This window comes from Macaca thibetana, chromosome 14 (assembly GCF_024542745.1).
Source record: "Macaca thibetana thibetana isolate TM-01 chromosome 14, ASM2454274v1, whole genome shotgun sequence".
In the NCBI taxonomy this organism is placed as follows: Eukaryota; Metazoa; Chordata; class Mammalia; order Primates; family Cercopithecidae; genus Macaca; species Macaca thibetana.
Window position 1 is genome coordinate 97,020,997 of NC_065591.1, and position 9,112 is coordinate 97,030,108.

The window sequence follows — 9,112 nt, forward strand, 5'->3', positions numbered from 1 at the left end:
AAATATTTCCTGACTTCAGAGACAAAACATCAGTGGAATCAATGGAGAAAAAGCATTCCCTTTGCCCATGCATTCCTGTGGTACAACCAAAGCACTGGCTGCTGCTGTTTACCATTTCTGGTCAAAGCTCAGGAGTTAGTAGCTTTATAGATAAGAGCAGTCCTGATAATAAACCTGACTACATTCTCACAAAACAGTAGAATTAGCTTATCCTTTTTTAATTTAAATCCTGGTGCTTGCTTCTATTTCTTACTAATAAATGTCCTGTTTGGCATTTTTTTCCAGAATAAGACACTGTCATCTGTATTCAAAACCTGTTCCGGTAGTATAGTTTCTCTTCAATGATTTTCTTAACAGTTTATTGGAGCTAATCTGCTGCCTCTTGATAACCAAAAACTGCATCTCCTGATATCTTGACATTTTTAAAGCAAAAGCACTCTAAAATTATCAAATCATCCTTGGCTGTCATTAAAGCATCAACCTTTAGATCCTTCCCCTTTCTTTTGCTTTAAGTTGTATACAGTGACTTCATTTTTTTCTGGAATCATATTAGAGTTTATAAATATACCTTTCATATAAAAATCCTGCAACCACATATACACTTCAATTTCAATATAAGGGGACTAAAAATTATTTCACAAAAGCTCAAGGTTTTGGCACTGGCAGGCATAGTGCAGTGATAGCTTTATTATCTCCTTTTATTTTTTTACACTGGTCCTCATTCTGTGTTCATTTATCTTGAAATGGTGAGCAGCCTCAAATCCAGATCTCAATCTAAAGTACATATCAAACAACGCTACTTTTTCTTGTATTGTCATGACATTGCTTCTTGGGAACATTACACCATCAGCAGTGGCATGTTGTATGGGTCCCCTGTTGTTATTATTAAAGAATTACAGTACTGCAGTAAATGCAATGAAAAATAAATTAATAACCCAAAGATATTGCTTTTTATAGCAATATGAAATTTACTGGAGATACAAACTGCTGACGTAGAGATAATGAGTGTCACATGACATTTTAAGCAGGTACCAAACTTGAGCTCGCTGAAATAGCAACAGGAAATGGCTATGAAAATACAGGAGTACAGTGTGCATTGATAATTTTATGCCATTAGGATTTAATACTGCAACTTCACATTTGTTTACATTTCTGTCAGTTGCAAGTGGGATTATATATTATCTATGTGTACATAATCTTGGATAAACTTTAACTTGCTTTTGTGTATATTTTTACATTTGTGTATATTTTATAATATGGCAGTAAAAAATAAAATAGACAAACATCTCCATAAATTTTGTGCAGTTTTTTACATACCTAACTGAATTTTTTTAGTTTTTCTAGTGTAGATGGTTTGTGATTTTCTTCAAATTGTAGTAAATCTCCAAAAATTTTTCCAAATGTTTATTTTCAAACAATACATGTATAAGTAGAGTGAGATTTTCAGATCCTTGTTATTCATGGGTTAACAGTAACTTATCTAGATTGCAAAAAAACAGAAATGAGAGGCTGAAAATCCTGAGAGGGCTTCAGAGGTATGAAGGATGAAATGAGAAACTGTAAGATATATCTGATCAAATTACTAGAAAGACAGAAGAGAGAAAATAGAAAAGCCACAATATTTATAGCAAATTTTTCAGAACTGGAGGAAAATATGTGTTCCCTGATTGAAGAAGCACAATGTATCTCCAATAAGGTAAGTTAAAATAATAACTGCTTTCTAACAACCCTCTGAGTTCGGCATTGTTATGAGTTCAATTCTGTCCTATAAAAACTTATTGAAGTCCTACCCCCAAGTAACTCAGAATGTGCTCTTATTAGGAAATGCAGTCCCTGCAAATATAATCAAACACAATGAGGTTATTTTAGATTAGTGTAGGGACATCATCCAGAATAATTCGTGTTCATAAAAAAAAAAGAGGCTCAGGAACAAAGACAGATAGAAAGAGCAACATGTGAAGACAAAGACACACAGAGGGAAGGCAACGATATAATGATGTAAGCAGAGAATAGAGTGATGCGGGTCTAAGCAAGGAACACCAAGATTGCTCAAGGCAACCAATAGTGAGGAGAGAGGCCATGGCTCTACTCTACTAACACCTTCATTTCAAACTTCTCGCCTCCAGAACTGTGAGAGAATACATTTCCATTTAAACCTTCCTGTTTGTGGTGATTTGTCATGGCAGCCCTAGGAAATGAATGCAGGTATTATTAGTTCCATTTTGCAGATGAGAAAACAGGTTCTCAGAGAGATGGATGAATTAGCCAATGGAGTGAGAAGAAATCTCACCTCATGGATCTATAAGCTGATAATGGAACAACCACCACACATGCTAGAACAGAAGTAAAAACTGGGGACCCACCGAATCCATCATGAGCTCAGTGATATTTCCTTGGCTCTCCTGGATGTGATTAATCTTGATATTGAATTATTTATCAGAGGTGAAAAATTGTAAGATTTCAAATAAAGAGTTGGATTCCAGGCCTCTGTTGCTTGAATCTCAACATGGAAAGAGTTGCTTGGTACTGAGCCCATGACGATGCATTCATGATGCCTTCTGATTTTTCCTGTGTTCACCTAACCTGATTAACTTAATGTATGTTCTCTGTCAAGTTTATATGGTGTTTGCATTTGTGACCTCTGCCTGGGAGACCTGAGGTCAGACTTTGGAGTCAGTAAATCTTCTTAATGTTATCATTAAAAATTATTATTAATCTCACCAGTTTACACTGATGTAATGATTTGTATGATAATTCACTTCGAGTCTCATTCCCCTATCTATCAACTACGTGCCTTGGAGAAATTGTTGGATTAAATTTAATGTCTGAAAACCAATAGTACCTATTGAACAGCACAAATGTAATGTTACCTATTATCTCAATATGATTCTTCACATATCTGTAATGCTAGAAAAATATAAGTTACATAAGAGAAAATTTTTCATAAGGAAAAGCAACAGCATTTTTCCACAAGGATTTCAAAACAGTGAGTAAATGTATCTTTTTCAAGGGAGAAGGGAGGGCAAAAGGATATAACAACTACATTGATTAAGAAAAGAAAGGAAATTTAAGGGACAAATAATGCAACATAAGTTTCATAAGCATTGTAGTATGTGATGTTAATTTTCACGATGGAACTGAGAAAAATCATTGTCATTACATGACACATCACTTCAGCCTGCCTGACTTTAGTGCTGCTACAGTGGGGACTCCCCCTCATGTGGTTGTTTTCACACATCAAGCCACTGTGCCTCAGGTTCTTTCTGCTTTGAAGATGGGAGATGTTCATCAGAGGGCTGAGGGCTGTTTAGCTGTGCAGATGTGGGTTCAGAATTTTGGGAGAAGGAGGACCTGCTCCTGGGGGCTAATTTCAACCAATGAATGACATTAGTCAGTTGATGAATGTCTCTAAATCCCCATCTTCTAGTAAGGTAGAATCTACATAATTGTAGAGGGTCCTGAAGAAAGATTGGAACCCAGTTTCTCAGAGCAGTGATGAATTCATTATTGCATTTTTTTTTTGGAATATTATCTTTCTTTCATCTCCCTTCCCTACTCCCTCATTTCTGCTTTTTGGAGATCTTTCCAAATAGTACCTACACTCACGGCCCTGACTCCTCTTATTTCATGGTCAACCAAATTGTGTCATTATCATCATCATCATCATCACCATTATAATTGTTGCCATCATTATCTTTACTGAGCGCTTAAAGTGTGAACAGAACTATAGTTACTTTTCTACATATATCGTGTCATGTAATTCTTAATACATTACAAAATTCCTAGGATTAACTCTCCTCACTGATAAAACTCCGTAGCTAAGTTAATTACACATATAATCACACATCTAATAACAAGTATGGGGCAGAGGTGAATTTGGATAGATTTGCATGCAAATCCATATTAGCTATACTCCCTCAATCCTTTTTAGACAGAGCAGAGTGCTAGAATAATTTATTTTTGATAGCCCCTGCTTCTTAGAACAACTTCGTCCCTTAGGTTTTAATACCTTGATACTATGCTCCTGAGGTGACTCACCAGACTTACGTCTCAGCACCCTCCACAATGTCTATTCACTAGCCGAGACAAAGCAAGTTAGTGAATAACCTCCACGTATATCTGTCTTTTCTGCCTAGTCACACCATACACTTTTTTATTTGGGAGTTTGGTTTTGTTTTTGTGTGAGGGAACTCTACATATTCCTCTGTGATTCTCCCACTACTCTCTGAAAAGACTAGTAAATACGGGAAACTGCAAATGTTAGGAATAATATATGTAGAATCATCTTTTGTGAGTACACGGAATGTGAGATACCATAGGGCAGAATGCATAAAATCATATAAAAATTAATGTAAATACTAAGATTATCATTTGAGCTGTCTAAACATCTTTGCTTAGGTTTGCATATCACATGGTCTCCTGTTTCTTCCATTTCTGGATTTATTGAAGTTTGTGTACAGACAAATCGTAAAAACTGTCTAGGAAATTGCTTCCTCGGGACTGAAGGATAGAAAGAAAATCCTTTCTCCCATGGGCTTTACTAATGATACCATCTGGGGCCAGTAAAGAAGTGTTTTCAGCCATTCCAGTAAGTTCTTCACTCATACGTTTTCTTCTTTCACAGAATGGATTCTTTATATTGCTACTGGTCATGAAAAAGAAGCAAATGTTGGTGAAATCATTCTCATATTTTCTGTTTTCTCTCATAGTCTCTTTTCTTACCATTCTACTGTTCCTCTTTCTCTCGCAAAATGTGATTAGGGACATAAGAGAAAATTTTTCATAAGAAAAAACAACAGTGTATTTCCATGAAGATTTCAAACAAGTGAGTAAATGTATCTATTTCAAGAGAGAGGGGAGGATAAAATGATATAACAACTATATGGATTAACAAAAGGAAATTTAACGGCATTTCTCTCTCTCTCTCTCTCTCTCTCTCTCTCACACACACACACACACACACATACACACAACTTTACTGTTCTACCTTCTCACAAATAGTCAAGGATAATTTATTTTTCCTAAGAACGCTAATTGAGCACAATAAACCTTGAAAATGAATAAACTGAAGTCATTCTCTAGCAGTAACCATTGGATTCAGTAAACAACACTCAATGACAACAAGGAACTTGAAAATTCCTCATGTTTCCTGCACTAAAGCAACACAACAGTCATCCAATAGCAGTCTTGGATGATGATGAGCTTAAGTTTGTCCATAAAATCAGGAAGAGTTTCAGGTTTCTTTTGTTAGAAACACGGTATTGCGGCAAACTTGAAATATCTACTAGATCTCCGACAGTCAAAGTCAGTCCTTACCCCAGCAACATTAAAATTACCTGTTGCTCATCAGAAATGCAGAACCTCAGGCTCCACCCAGATCTGCTGAATCTGAGTTGGCATTTTAACAAGATCACCAGGTTTTTTTGTTGGTTTGTTTGTTTGTTTATTAAGCTTCAAAACACTGCTCTAAATGCTTCAACCAACTAATACCCTCTAAGATATCACAAAATGCAAATACGAAAATAGTTACCAATAACAATCCAAGGTTCTGGGCAGGCACCAAATGGTTTACCACTAAAGTTTTGTCTTGAAAAGATTCCAAAGCCACTGAATTTGGATTCAGCTGAAGTATAGTTTACTCCGTAAGGCCAACTGAAAACAATAAGAGCATTAAATTAGTAAATCCTCTCTTTTAACCTCAAGGCTCCACTTACCCACTCCTCATGGACAATTTTATTGACCGTTAAGATAAACTGTCAATTTGTTTTGTATTTTCTTGGAATACAGAAAGAGATAAAAAGAGGATGGCAAATTTGATTCTAGTCAAAAAGGCTGGATTGTTATCTCCTGCAGAAATGAAAAAAAAAAAAGGAGACTTTGGGAAAAACTGCTTTAAGCCATTTCCTGAAATCACAACTGCCTTATTATGTACATTATTATTCTCTAATCACCAAATGTATGTTTGTTCAAGACTGGTAAGAAATTGCAAGGACATGTTTACGGTGGTGTGCGGCAATATTATCCCCAGACGATTAGAAATGGTCAACAAATATTGGCATAGGTGGTGGTGGGTATTGTGCTTGAATCTCTGGGTGGTTGACGACAAATTTTAGACGTTAACAAAAGGTCACTTAGTAATTGCCACACTGAGTTGATAATTGTTAAGTGTACTAGTAATTAAAAGTCTACTAAAATGTATGTAAGTTTTCTAAATATAATGATTGACTGTTGATATCCATAAATGAATTGTTGACTGAGATCAATGTATACATTGGAAAGGTTTTTGACCACAGAGTGGTTTCACTGTTAGCATAAGAAATTTAGGGTATGTCTGAAATGTAACTTAGTCCTTGAAGTAAGATTTTGAGTGTGTGGGTTCTGCATTCTGGAAAGATACTTTTATAGGACAACAAAAGAACCACTGAACATTAGATATACATAAGGATATCTCATAATACTTTCGGACTGGAGTCACTTAAAGATACTTGTGTACTCAGTTGATCAAAGACCCGGCTTTTCTGTAGTTGACCATTCCTGCTGCATTAGGGTCCAATTATTCCCACTGATGGATAATAATATGTGTGGTTTTGCCACATGGGTAGGGATAAACAAATAACTATTTGAATGTAATGCCCCTTTCATTACATAAAATATCCTTGCTTCACTTCCCCGCCCCCCCCGCCAGCTAATGTCAGGAGAATACAAGAAAAAAACAGCAGGTAAATGCAATCATCACCATACCATTGGTGGTGCATTAGAACCCAATTTATCACAAATTGTATCTTTCATTCTGATCATTTATGTAAGTTGCCCAAAGAGCTATTGATACCATGTTTAATTGCCTGTGAAATAGTAGAAATATCCTGTTGTGAATACTATTTTAATTTTGGGCATCTCAGCATTTATACCTGGTTCTTCATAGTACCCTTGTATCTGAAAATAAAATGAGTGTTTCAGGTTCGAATTCTTTCATAGAAAAATAAATATTGTACCATGAACCAAGGTAAAGATAACTTGAGTTGAGAATGTTGGTGGAATTGTAAGGGAGGAAGAGCTTTGTTAATTCTAAAGGATATCTAGCCCTTAGATATTCTGAGGATCATCCAGGTCATAGCATCTCTTTAGAGTGACCTCAAGGTCACAGTTGGAACTTTACCATGAAATAAGCTATCTAAACCTAAGATCTTTCAGCATGTATTACCTCATGTAATCTCTTTCTATGATCACCAAATAGGGACTCTGAAAGATGTTTCAGAGTCAACTCTTTGGAGATTTTGACCTCGAAATTTTCTGCTCTCAATCTTCACCAAGAGCTGTTCTTCCAAAAATGATTCTCTTGAAGCTTAAATACTGAACTTTGCTCCCTAAGACCTAACCTCTAAAACCTTTCCATTTATCTGACCACTGAGACATCAAATGCCATATATTTTGACCTTATAACCTATCTTCAAACTGGTTTCAGGACTCCTTGCCACGACCTGTACTTTGATATTCTGATAGATCCAAAGCACCATTCCTGACCTCAACTCAGAATGTTCTCTGAAGGGTCAATAAATGATTTTTTTTTTTTTTTTTGCTATTATGGTTTACCTTTCCAAATCCGTATGTGAGAAATCTTTATTCTCTGATTATTTATGTAAAAGCACATTAGAGTTACTGTATCTTTAGTTAGAAGAGGCTTTCTGTTCTCCTAACTTATTCTGATACCAATTTCCTTATATCAGGTCTTAAACTTCTTTAGCTTCTATCCATTGAAAAAAGAAAGATCCCTTCCTCAAAGATCCTAAAATTTATGTAATTCCACTTTATTGTGACTTTATCTTATAGCATGTATGTCTTAAATTGCCTCTAATATTCTATGCCCACCTCATCCTTAATTTTCTTTCTTAGATTTGTCAGCCTGCCTTCTCTGAAAAATTAACTTACTTTCATGTGTTACAATGGGAAAGGAGACGATTTGATAGGAAGAACACTGGCTTAGGAATAATGATACTTCATTTCTACTTTACATATCTGGGTATCATTTTTTCTAATTAAATTTACTATGATGGATTACTCTAGTAATTAGTGTCTTTTAGATCAGTATAACTTTTTTCATGTAAAATGATGGAACATGCATGCATAATATACATTTAAATTTCAAAGAGTCATCCAATATACTTTTTTTCTATTATTATTATTTGATTCCCTTCATAAGAGAATGAGCTACTAGAAGTAAGAAGCAATATCTAACAGTTCCTGTATTTCCAGATCTATAAAAAACTTCATGTGTAATAGATATTGTATGATTTTGTCAATTACAATATACTCAATAAGTGAATGAATAATTTTTCATCTATTAAATTGTCTAAATTCCCCCATATCAATAACAGTTTGGTAATGTAGTATAGAAATGAGAATTCTCATAGGCTATTAAACAGAACGTGGGAAAATTTTTGCTATCAAACGTAAAAATGCATATACCCTTTGAATTAGACAATTTACTTGTAGGGAATTGCTGTTCATTTATACTTGCATATATCTGCAGTGGTGTTTCTACATTGTATCAATTTTATAATAGAAAAAATTTAAAAACAATTTACATTTATACAGTAAGTGAAGAAAGTACATAAATTTGGTCCAGGCATGGTGGCTCATGCCTGTAATCCCAGCAATTTGGGAGGATGAGGTGGGCAGATAGCTTGAGGCCAGGAGTTTGAAACCAGCCTAGGTAACATAGTGAAACCCCATCTCTACTGAAAATGCCAAAAAAAAAAAAAAAAAAGAAAGAAAGAAAGAAAGAAAGAAAGAAAGAAAGAAAGAAAGAAAGAAAGAAAGAAAGAAAGAAAGAAAGAAAGAAAATTAGCCATGTGTGGTGGCACGTACCTGTAATCCCAGCTATTCGGAAGACTAAGGCAGGACAATTGCTTCAACCCAGGAGGCGGAGGTAGCAGTGAGTCGACATCGCACGGCACTCCTGCCTGGGCGACAGAGTGTGAATCTGTCTCAAAATAATAATAATAATAATAATAATATAATCCCAGCACTTTGGGAGGCTGAGGCGGGCAGATCACGAGGTCAGGAGATTGAGAACATGCTGGCTAATACGATGAAACCCCGTCTCTACTAGAAA